The following is a 7500-nucleotide window of genomic DNA, read 5'->3' on the forward strand; positions in this document are numbered from 1 at the left end:
TTATTATTTTAAGAAACTAAACTATTAGTCCGGTCATACCACCAACACTGACAATTAACCAACATTTAATGGCCGACTTTTATTTACCACAACAGAGCGCGCGAATCAACGATGCACAAACCGCCCGCTATCCCATGTTAGGCATCAACGAGCAAAATGCCGATCGCTATTACATGCTTGTTAATAGGACCCCAAGCCTTTTTAACTAGCCTATAAGATGCGAGTAAAGAGGCGTGTTAGAATCTGTGTTTAGCTGTGTTTAACCGGGATGTTATAGCGGTAAGCTATGCCGCTCGGATGGTTCAGATTTCTCTAACCCGAAATCGTAAATGAAAGATGTGTTAAATGTTTTATAAAGTGGGAAACGGAGGAAAGTAACAAGGTAGTTTTATTTGGAGTAGATTTTGAAAGTTGTCTGAGACTTTGACGTATTTTAAGGGGAATTTCAACCGACAATACTTTCCTAACTTTGCCACTACAAGTTATCCATTTAAAACAATATTCAGTTTCGCTTAACCACAGCATGAGCATGTCTAGCTGAATATTACGTCATATTATCTTACGTATTAATTACATATATTCAAAGCTACTGATTATTCCCAATACGATGTAACATATTATCTTGGACTAAAACAAAAACAATTTCAAACAGCCTAATAATACTTATCAACGACAAAAAAAAAAATCCAACTTTCTAAAGCAAAGTTTCCCACAGCCGATAAACTACAAACAAATCGTCATTTTTTTAACAAACTACCACAACCTTATCACAACCACTCTAAACCCTAAACCAAGATCCCGGTTTCGACTTTCCAAACACAATCCCTTAAAACAAAATATTAGATGAGATACTCCCGTACAACGACAGAGACCCCGTGAACGACATTCCCGGAGACCTATATAAAGAGACGCTGCCGGACGTGAGTTATCGCACGCATCTCGCTCCTATCTTGTTTACAACGAAACTCTCTTGTTGTTTACAGTATTACTTCTCTGGGCGTTATTCAAGTTTATGTTAATGTGTTTTTCTTGTTTGGTTTCGAAGTTTGTTTATCGATTTACTTACTCATTCTCTTGATTTATTCGTTTGGATGTTTGTTTATTGATTGGTGTGCTTATTTGCTTATCTGTCTGTTTATTGTTTTATTCTAGTTCCTGGTTGTGGGGGGAAATTGAGGCAAGAATCTTTTGATTTTAAGTCGATTTTTCACCTTTGTAGATTTTATCACCATAAATTTGAGAATAATATGTAACCCATATTTTTTGCGGGATTATACACAAATACGATTCAAAATTTGAATTCTCAGTTATAGTTATAACTGATATTATCATCATAATCGGTGTTCATTTTTGTCGCTAGGAGGATTATTATTACCATCAATTTACATGTCACTTATTCAAATTTTATCCACTGTGATTTTTTTTTTTTTTATACACATCAGTTTATACACTACACATAATTATTTCTTATAAATTTCATCAAGTAAGAAATCTTTTTTTTTTTTTTTTTTAACCGGCGTTAAGTCTCTCGAGGTAAATATTACCCGACCGTGAAATTCCAGCCATTTTATCCATTTATGTAGTTTTGTCACGTGACTGAATGTGTCAGAAAGAAAACAAGTGACTCGAATTTTATCTGATCGTCTTGTTTATTGTTTCATTCGTTTAGGATATTACACACATTTAGGATACTACACGCACACGCACACGCACACGCACACTCACAGACACACGCACACACACGTACGCACACAGACACACGCACACACACGCACACGTACACACACACACACACACACACACACACACACACACACACATGCACATTCACAGACGCACGGTCGCACACGCACGCACACTCCCCCCACACTCCCTCTACCCCCCCCCCCTCGCCATCTCCCTTCCCCCCCCCCCCCCTTCCTATTTTCTCGGACTGTTATTCTGTCATATTCTTAAAATGATTTTAACCTTCATTTTCTTATTGTTTCTTGTCTTGTTCCAGATTTTATTTTTATTTCATTTTCATTATTTTAATCCAATGTCTCTCGTCCTATTTCTTGATCTTTCATTAATTTTATTATTATTATTATTATTATTATTATTATTATTATTATTATTATTGTTATATATATATATTTTTTTTTCTTTTTTTTCCGTTTTCTTTTTCTGTCCTTTAAAGTTTCTTTGTTTCTTTTCTGTATATATATTGTTTTTCTTTCCTGATTTTTGCTTTTCTATTGTTAATAATAAATTGTTATTATTGTCTTTTTTTTTCCTTTCTTCTTGCATTAGTTTTTTTTTTATTATTCTCTCTTCTTTTTTATCTTTTTCTATATTTTTTTTTCTAATTTTATATGTATATCCTTTCTTCTATATTTTTCATTCTCTAATCTATATTTTTATGTGTTCTTGATTCTTAAATTTTCTTTTTAATTTTCTATTCAATATTTTCTCTCTTTCTTCCTCTATTCTTTTTTTTTTTTTCTTCTTCCCTTTTCTAGCTCTTTTGTTTTCTTTTTCTTGTTTCTGTTTCTCTCATTCCATTTATTTATTATTCCTGTTGCCTGGTCTTCACATATAGTTATTTATTCAATTCAGATAATTTGAATTATATTCCTTTTATAATTATCATTATTTCAATTATAATAACTAATTGATTATATAACCAAAAATAGTTTTTGTTTTATTGACTTGACGTTTTATTGATTTCATTTTATTTACTTTTTTTATTATACTATTGGTCTATTTTTTTTTTTTTAGTTTATTATTGTTTTGTATAACTTATAATGCCTTCTTTAATGATTTATACAATTCATTAATTTCATTTATTACCTTCTAAAACAGAAGAGAAGAGAATCATATTTAAGATAATCAAAGAGGAAATACTTTTAGAAATGACCGTATTTGAAATGATATCTTTAAGAACATTTCCGTGCCTGAATCAGGGATTTAAAAAGGCTAATGAAAAAATAAATCTTCCTTTGCGTCCGTGGCCGCACACACAGCTTCGACAGCGCTTTTGCATACATTCGTTTCCCCTTTTTCGTCCCCCCTCCCCCCCCTTCATCATGGCACTCTCTTGCCTCATCCCTGGCACTCCCCTCCTCCTAACCCTAGCATTTCTCTTCTCTCATCCCTGACACTCACCTCCCCCCAAGCCCAGGCACCCCCCCCCCATCCCTCCTTTTCCCCAACCGTGCATGGAGCAGAGGGGGGGAGGAGGGGGAGCTGGGGACATGTTATGCGCAAGCAGAACGAACATCTCTCTAGGGGGGGGGGGGGCGGAAGGGGGAAAGGGGGGAGTGGGGAAGGGGTAGAAACGAAGCATCAAGCCAGAAGTCGATTCAATGACTATGCCATGACCTTGTCTACTGAAAGATTCACCTGACATTAGCCAATAAACACACCAGGAAACAGCCAATCAGAGCTTCACGTTGCTCCTCCCCCACCCACTTCTTCCTCCCTCCCTCCTTCTCTCCCTCCCTCCCTCCCTCGCCTCATACTCCTTCTCCTTCCCCCCCTCTCTATCCCCGTCTCACTCCCTCCTCCTCCCCTCTCCCTTCCACTCCTCCTCCTCCCCTCTCCCTCCCACCTCCTCCTCCTCCCCTCCCCCTTCCTCCTCCTCCTCTTCCCCCTCCCTCGCCCCACCTCTCTCGCATTCTCTCCCCTTCCCCCCCTTCCCCGTTCCCCCACCCCTCACGCGACAGCACTTGGCCAGAAACTAAGGGAATTATTGGTGTATTTCGTGGCTTGCGCCCTTTTGTGTACAACTTTAGTGAACATAATACATTCTGTATACATGCACGGGCAAACCTACGCAGGCAGAGGAGAAGGGGAAGGAGGGGAGGAGGGAGGCGGGGAATAAGAGGAGGAGTTGGAGGAACTGAGGGGAAAAGACCGAACAGGTGTAGGAATTTACCTCAGCTTTTGAGAACGTGCATGAATATAATTTCAGTCTCGCTCTTTATTCCCTAACCTCTTCCTCTCTCTCTCTCTTTCTCAATCCTAATCGTCATATATATATATATATTTTCTATCCATCCGTCTCTCCCTCTCTTCCAATCGTTCTTCCTCTCTTTCTCTCTCCCCTTCCCACCTCGAGGTCAGAACACCCGTTAGAGGCGGTAGCGGCAGGCAGACAGGTAAAGCCAAAGCGTAGGCGTGGCCAGGAAGGAGGAGGAGGAAGGGAGGGAGGGTGAGGGGAGGGAGGGGGGGGAGGAAGAGCTCAGAGGGGCGTGGCTTTCAGAAAGGGCGTGGCCTGAGTGACGGGCGAGTGGCCAATCACGAGGGCGCGAGAGCCGGAGGTGTTGCCAGCTGTACGCTATTAATGTAACGAGAACATTGATCATGCGGATACCTGGGGGAGGGGTTTGTTCATCGCGCGGGCGGGAAGACGACTGGCTGAGGGTGGTGGGGGGGAGTGGGGGAGTGGGAGGAGGGGGAATGGGAAGAAAACTGGCCGAGGGAGGCGGGGGAGTAGGGGGGAGAAGACTGGCTGGGGATGGTGTGGGAGAAGAGGAAGGAAGGGGGAGGGGGAAGTAGGGAGTGAGAGAAAGGGAAGTGTGGGTGAAGAAGGGGGGGGGGGGTGGAGTAGGAGAGGGAGGAAGGGGGAAGGGAGGGACGTGGAGGTGATAAGGACGGTTAGGGAGTAAGAATGGAAGGAGAAAAGGGAGAAAGGAGAGAGGAAAGTGAAAGGAAAAGAGAGAAGGAGAGAGAAATGAATGGCTAACGTAAAGCAAAGAGATGAAAGAGGGGAATGGAAATGAAAATGGAAAAAAGAAAGAGATGGATCAGGAGATAGAAATGAAAGAAGTGGTCGGGGGATAAAAAAGGATGGAGAGGAAAGCTGCTGGAGATTCGAGCAACAAATAAATAAATAGATATAATTAGATAGATAAAACAATCGAAAAAGGAGAACAAAAGAACACGGGAAGAGAAAACCAATGATGAATACTTAGTGACGAAAAAAGGAAAAGAAAAGAAAAGAAGCATTTTTTTTTCTAAAATTCCCCTCCCCCCCCTTAATTAAAAACAACGAAGTGGATTGATCAAGAAATTCAAAAGCAAAAGGAAAGAAAAAAGAAAAAAAGGAGGAAAAAAAACACGAAATGAGTTGATTAAGAAATTCAAAAGGAAAAGACAAAAGAAAAAATGCAAGAGAAAAAAAATACCACGAACTGAACTGATCGAGAAATTCAAAAAAGAAAAGAAAAGAAAAGAAAAAAAAACACGGAATGAATTGATAAAAAAAGGGAAAAAAATCCAAAAAAAGAAAGAAAAAAGAGAAAGGGAAAAGAAAGAGAGAGAAAAAAAAAAAATTAAGCGCGTATCCTCCCTTTCGTTACCTTATTTGGCAACCGCAAATCTCTTAACAGTTTTTCGTTGTAACTGTCCACTTATTCGTAATAAGTTTTATGAGGGGAAAAAAAATTATTCTCCTTTTTTTCTATTTTGGTGATAAAAATGGTGTTTTATATGAACATTTATGGTGTGATTACGTTAAGAAGAAAAGGAAGAGGAAGAGGAGGAGGAAGAATAATAATGATAGTAATGATAATAATAATAATAATAATAATAATAATAAAATAATGATCCTGATCCTGATAATGATAATGATAATGATAATAATATTAATAATCACATAATAATAGTAATGATAATAATAATAATAACAATTATTATTATTATTATTAGTAGTAGTAGTAGTAGTAGTAGTAGTATTATAATAATAATAATTATGATGATAATAAGAATAAAAATAAAAATGATAATAATAATAATAATAATAATAACTCGAGAGAAAGAGATAGAGAGTAAGACAGAGACACAGACACAGACATACAGACGGAGAATCATCTTGACCGAAGATAATGTTGATACGATAGGTATAGCACCGATAATGCAAACCGTAAGAGTCGTTGCAATGATAGTGTTATCTGCCGCATAATTAGGGGTTCCTCAAGGTGCCATGTTGTTGTCGCTCTGAAATGTACAAGGCAAGGTAATTAATCGTCTGTGTCAGGGAATTTCAGGTCATTCATTTGCATAGTCCTAGAAAACATACTAGAATATCCTTAGAAAGGGATGATTAGAGAATGTGTTTTGTTAATGATAGGTTGTCAGTTATGTGCTCAGGTGGGTTTGAATTCGTTATATGATATATATATATATATATATATATATATATATATATATATATATATATATATATATATATATATATATAGATTATGGTTTTCTTTTATGAAAACTTTATGATAATAATAGTAATGATGATAATAATGATAAAAACGGTAATGATAATAATAATAATAATAATAATAATAATAATAATAATAATAATAAAATAATAATAATAATAATAATAATAATAATAAAATAATAATAATAATAATGATATTTAATGTTATTACTATTATCATTACATTTATTTTCACCTTCTTCATCTTCATCTTCATCTTCATCTTCATCTTCATCATCATCATCATCATCATCATCATCATCATCATCATCATCATCTCATCATCATCATCATCATCATCATCATCATCATCATCATCATCATCATCATCATTATTGCTTCATCTTCTTGCATATATATAGAATCGGTAACTTGTTTAACTGAGATAAGTCAGGCTAACTTAACTTGGTATATCAGAACGACTGGGGTGTTATAGTACATTTGAAAATTGGAAAAAGTGAATTTGTCTCTGTTATATCCTGGTGTATAGATTATGTTATATAGATTATTATATGTATATATATATATATATATATATATATATATATATATATATATATATATATGTATGTATATATATTTTTCTTTTTCTTTTTCTTTTTCTTTTCTTTCTTTCTTTTTTTTCTTTTTTTTCTTTCTTTTTTCTTTTTTTCTTTTTTTTTCTTTCTTTCTTTCTTTTTTATTGTTGATATTCCATTGATTCTACATGGAATCAATGAAAGCAAAATAAATCGCTATTATCAACGTATTACATTTACGGTGAAAAGTGTCATTATGATCATCAAAAACTAGTTGTATTGTGTATCATGATAATTCTTATTATTCTCCTGTTATCCATGACATTAACAAACAACCGAAAATTACAAACAATGATAAATTTAGTAAAGTTTAATTAGTTAAAGCAGTAACTGTTATTGTGATAATGTTGTAAATTACATCGTTAATCTATTTCCCGATTTTGTTAATACCACAAGATGTTGATTATCAATATGATGATTATTGGTATTATCACACGGATGTCGGCATCAGTATTATCATTATGAATTTTATATTTTATTATTATTATTATTATTATTTATTATTGATGTTGTTGTTATTATTATTATTATTATTATTATTATTATTATTATTATTATTATTATTATTATTATTATTATTATTATTATTATTATTCATTATTATTATTATTATTATTATTATTATCATTATCATTGTTATCATTATATTATCACTATTATTATTATTATTATTATTATTTA

General features: G+C 35.0%; 1 protein-coding gene across 2 annotated transcripts in view; it reads left to right on the top strand.

Moving 5' to 3' along the window:
* LOC119581010 (nascent polypeptide-associated complex subunit alpha, muscle-specific form-like) overlaps positions 1-7500 on the top strand; it is a 202941-nt gene that overhangs the window by 75952 nt on the left and 119489 nt on the right. The window lies entirely within an intron of this gene.

Source organism: Penaeus monodon, chromosome 14 (genome assembly GCF_015228065.2).
Source record: "Penaeus monodon isolate SGIC_2016 chromosome 14, NSTDA_Pmon_1, whole genome shotgun sequence".
Taxonomy (NCBI): domain Eukaryota; kingdom Metazoa; phylum Arthropoda; class Malacostraca; order Decapoda; family Penaeidae; genus Penaeus; species Penaeus monodon.